The sequence below is a fragment of the Eucalyptus grandis genome, chromosome 8 (assembly GCF_016545825.1).
Source record: "Eucalyptus grandis isolate ANBG69807.140 chromosome 8, ASM1654582v1, whole genome shotgun sequence".
NCBI classification, from domain to species: Eukaryota; Viridiplantae; Streptophyta; class Magnoliopsida; order Myrtales; family Myrtaceae; genus Eucalyptus; species Eucalyptus grandis.
In genome coordinates this window covers 53,436,058-53,441,203 of record NC_052619.1, presented here as the reverse complement: position 1 = coordinate 53,441,203, position 5,146 = coordinate 53,436,058, and the positions used below count along the sequence as shown (strand labels likewise).

General features: G+C 39.2%; 1 long non-coding RNA gene across 2 annotated transcripts; it reads right to left on the bottom strand.

Moving 5' to 3' along the window:
- Positions 1-2,339: 2,339 nt before the first annotated feature.
- LOC108954736 lies at positions 2,340-4,683 on the bottom strand. 2 transcript variants are annotated; one of them, XR_005545866.1, is made up of 5 exons: positions 4,523-4,683; positions 4,190-4,248; positions 3,866-4,051; positions 3,445-3,510; positions 2,340-2,800 (listed from the first exon to the last, which is right to left on the bottom strand). It is a non-coding gene; the product is annotated as an uncharacterized LOC108954736 (long non-coding RNA). The 2 variants fall into 2 exon arrangements; XR_005545867.1 differs by having other exon boundaries at positions 3,445-3,818; positions 3,893-4,051.
- Positions 4,684-5,146: the final 463 nt, after the last annotated feature.

Sequence of the window (5,146 nt, the reverse complement as noted above, 5' to 3'; positions counted from 1 at the left end):
TGTGCAATATCGCTTGACATGGGGATTCGAACCCCATCACCCCTTTTCCATGTAGGATGGTTGGTCTGACCGTCAGAGATTCACTATTTCCAAAAGTGAAAGCAACAGGAAAGAACTATTATTGAGCGCTATGCCCCGTATCATGTCGATGCTGCCCTTTCCAACCATCTCTTCAATAATAAAAAAACCCTACCATCTCTTCAATAATAAAAAAACCCTAGACACCTCGGCGCGCCCTGGCGATCAAAGCGCCTCCTCCTCCCATTCTTGCGATCAGAGTGCATTCTCGCGCGGTTGTAGTCGCAGTCACGGTTGGTTTCTCTTGCGGAATGCCTCCCTTTCCTTCGATCAGTTCCCTCTTCTAGTTCCGGAACATTCTTGCATTGGCAATGCCACCCAATCCATCGATTCCTCCTTCAAGCAACCCTGACCACCACGGAGGCTCCGGTGGAGGATGAGGAGGATGGGAACTATGGGGATTTCCCGCTCTCGAAGTTACTGGTGATGGGAGAGCTCAATTTGGATTACTCGGAGGTGGGTGCTCTTTCACCGGAGATGTAGGGGCAGATGGTCCTCGTGCGAGGGCGGGTGCAAGTGACTAGGTCGATGGGAAAGAAACTGGTGTTCCACTAAGGATCTTCATTGCACCATCTCCAAGTCAGCTAGAACCACACTTGTAGGATCTTGAAGGAGGCCAACTTGAGTCTGTTTCAAGGGTTCCCTCGCTTCAGACGTTCTAACGGATATGTTAGCAAAGGACTTTAGAATGAATAATTGCACAAAAGTCCTTTTCCCCAACATGCAAATAAAAAAAAGGACTTTAGAATGAATAAAGATCAACATACAAAACTAAGAAATAATCCAGGTGCTTTTGTTTATATTCTTGGGTTTTTACTTTTTACCGATATAAGTTAAGTGATATTTTCCGTTGATTAGATGGCCATGCATGCACACGAGTATACGTTTTATCCTTGAATATTTGACATAATTTTTTTTTCCTTCAAATTTAATGTAATTAAACATAGAAAGAAATAGAACTTTCTTTTTTCCTCATTTTCCATCGATTTCTTGTCTTCTTTTATCACTCTTACTGCTATAATCTGATTTTTTTTTTTGGTCAGCTATAACCTGAGTTAACAAGCCAAAATCCAAGCGCATTTGAATTAGCCAAGCAAGCTTGGAAGCCCCAACAAGTTATAACGTTAAAGAAACAAATGCTTTGCTATTCACATCATCACCTCGATTGGGTTTGAATTGCTAATGTCTAATACATTAGAATAAGAAGCTTAGCAATAGACTTTTGGATCCTTTTTCTTAGAACACTCGCAATTTAAAAAAATTCAGATTATTTTACCAGCAGATGTTCACCTAGGAGTCGAACTTCCTCAAAATTTTTGACAAATCTTACTTTATGCAATAACACTAAACACGTCGAATGATCAAGTTTTTGAGAATAGGTGCTTGAGCAGCGAAGAAAAGCGTATCTTCAAAAGTAGAAAGGAAGGATCGAGGTAAAGATCTTCTCAAGCAAAGAAAGATGAAAGAATCACCCTACAATGAAGGAACCTGAATAGTTTGTTTAGATGTCAGAATATATTTCACGACATCATACCGAAATTAATCTCTTAGTTAAGATGGTAGACAGTCCATGTGAAAGATCATACACCGAGAGCGTTACTTTTTGCCATCAAATTTCTCCCAGACTAAACTAAAGTTTTATAATGTAAGAAAGATTTGATTAAGAAACCCCAGACTATCCTAAGTGCACTGTATACAAGCGTTAATTTATGTAAATTCATCAGTCCCTTCAGGCTGTGTACTTGCACGTGAAAGCAGCAGTTCTGTCCCCACCAGATTCTCCTGTCAAAGCAGGAAAATGGATGATCGCTTGTGTTAGTGTTTTGCAACTACAGCAATAAATCTTTATTCATGAACACGTCGTCTGCACTGCGTCTCTGTCCATGGTGAGGCTTCAGGGACGAGACCATAGAAATGTCCCTCCATTCATGGTGAATTTACTAGTGAGGCGTAACAGGCTGCATCGGATCACCAATCATTAGATGGATCGGGATTCTGGCTCCCAAGAATTCATTCTAACTAAATAACCAAAAACAATGAAAAAAACAAAAACAATAGCATGCTCGTGTTCGAACAGAAAAAAAAAGATCATATTATGCACTGAAGATCGGATTGGTTAGTTCAGAATTATTTGGTGTTTGCTAATATGAACGTACAGAGCTGAATGAGAGTAAAAAGGAACAAAGTAGTTGGCTCATTAAATGAAAGATATAAAGCCTGTGCAATATCTATTCAAATCTGTCCGCGCTTGAGATATGCAGGGCCAACGTGTGTACTTCCTAAAACATGTCTAGCTAAGCTCTTCTTTTGCTTGCTTAATTCTTGCTTCTTCCTTTGGTCGAACATTTTAGTTTATCCAAAAGGTTGCTAAGGCGGTGTTAGCCTTGATTCACCAAACAGTCAAGATCGATCATTACCCATTTTATATTTACTTCCTCACTTCAGCTTTTTACTGATTTTACCCATTTATCATACTTCACCTGCAGTGGCTACAACTCTCTACTCACCCTTCTTCGAAATCAACTCGCTTTCACATTTTCCTCTAAGAAGTCTCTAGTAAATGGATGCATCTCTTAAGCAAGGACTTGGCTTGTTCATTTTTTTCCACCTCACGTAGATGAACCAGCAAACCCTTCGAACCTGCATCTGTCCAGAACGTTGAAGGAAGCTCCCTACAAAGGGTGATCATCCCCAAAAGGCACTCTGAAGCACTGACATGAACCTAAATTTGAAAAAGTATCAAATAGATTATTGGTCCACAGTGCAAGATGAACATCTAAAATGCATCTGCAAGAATGATCTAAGACGATCGAGAACTCTTAAGTGGTCCACTTTCCATGTCAACTATAATCCCTGCAAAATATTAATCTACTCTTGCTCGCACATACAAGAAATGGCTATGTTGATTAATAAATAAATATCCTTGGGATGCTATCAACTGATCTCTCTGGTTTGGCTGATCTACTTAGTAAGGAATCATCATAAAAAATGTAAGCCAAGTAAAAGGTAATGCCTCTAGTGCCTTGAGTCAGAATGGAATTGAATCCAAGAAAAACATCAGCTGAACGCAGCAGTCTGATTACTACAGAGCCCACATCAGAAGAACCGTTGAAACTTGAAAAATTAAAGACAAGGAAAATTCTGCTTCTTCACATTGCGAAGGCACTGTATGCTATCTAGACTCCAGAACTCTTGATGGATAACTTAATGAAACTCTTATTTACTGGAGTAATGTCACCTATATATGCATGGGACTTAATAATGCTACAATCCTACATCTAGGTGAAAGCCACACAAGATCAGATTGTTTTGACGAAGATGAAGGCAAAGGCGATTTCCACCACAAAGGGGAAAGTGAAGACATACCTGTGCTATCTTAACTGTGGCTATGCAGTCTGCCACTTTGGGTAACATCGAAGAAAACAGCTTAAACTTGCGTAGGAAAAACAGATGATCAGAATCCAGATAAGGAATTTGGAGAACAGAATGACAACTGATTCTAAAGCCGGTAAGTGCAACATGTCCGTCATAATAAAGGAAAGCTGTTTTCCTTAACCAAAGTTAGAGATATCATCCCTTAGTTACCCTGTTCCTCAGCAATATTGTTAGAAAGTGGATACTAATTATGTCACGAAACAAAGATGCTGCATTTGCATGTTGAGAAGCTTGCTGAGAATCAAGCAAAATGTCATGAATCCTTGAGCAGAGTCCCTTAATTGATAGAAAAGCCGATATTTTGACTGCATGATCAAACGGTTAATAGAAATACTTTCCATGCTGCATTTACCTAAGAAAAATTTGGTTATGAAGGTACCAGTCCATGACAACTCAGGTGAGAGAGAGGCAATCCAGAGGTGCTCCAAGTTATTTTTCTTTTCAAGAATATCATCAATATATGCCACATGGATACATGATGGGATACAGTCCAGTACTTTTTCTAGTGGAACAGAAGAATCTTCTTTTCCATCATAGTCTGCACATATCAACCATGCCATGTAAAATGCACAGTTTAACAACGAGAGAAAGTTATGATATGGAATTCAAGGTTGCAATGCAGGACAACTCAAAATCCTGAAAGCTGGACAGTTACAAGCTAGAAATATGGATGAACCTGATTAAGCAGAAGCATTTGCTGAATGTGCTTGTCCAGATTTATCAGAAGTGCCTAAACTGCACATGTCAAACAATTATGTTGAAGAACTCATGATTGCCAAATGCTTTTATAATCTGAAAAACCATGAAAAATTCAAGATCTTCATTAGAGAGGAAGGGGGATGATCGGGGGCAGATTTTAGTTGGGAATTAAAAAGATGAAATCAACCTGAAACAGCACTTTCTCAACAATGTACGGCTGGAAAGTTTCTTGATGTGAGGGCTCTTAAAAGCCCTACATTTTCTAATTGAAGACAATTGCATTAGCAAACACACAATAATCTGGAATTACCTGATCGAGGCTTAAAAGTACCGCTTCCCAGTATTTCTTGTCCCTTTTTGTGCATGCAGAGGATAGCAAATCCAGAATAGCACCAGCAGCGTTGGGATCTTCCTTGGAGATGGCTTGATGGCAAGACTTTGAAAGAGCACCCAAGGCAAACAGAAGAACCTCCTTCCCCTACGATATTGTAAGAAGAAATTGACGGATTAACATCTGAGAAGGCAAGGAACTTGTTATTATTATTATTATTATTATTATTATTATTATTGTCATAAGAAGGCAAAGAAGTTTAACTGGTTTGGTATGTGATATAATTCAGCCTTCATTACTGCTATTCTAGTTTCATGCCATTGCGTTATTACTTTAGAAGACAAACTACACATCGCCTCTCCTGTAAAAAATCCAAGACATTTCCTACCTCCCATAATCGACCTGGAAGTTCGTCCATAAGAGATATGCGCAAAACTTGATGACTAGGAGACAGGGATTCACCCAATACTTCACCAAGCTTGCAGATTGCCTGGGCAGCCTGCAAATTCATTCACAAAAAACAATCAGGCATTTGGATTTCATGTACATAAGAGATGACCAACTTAAGATCTTTAAGACAGACATATCTCGGAAGTATATTTT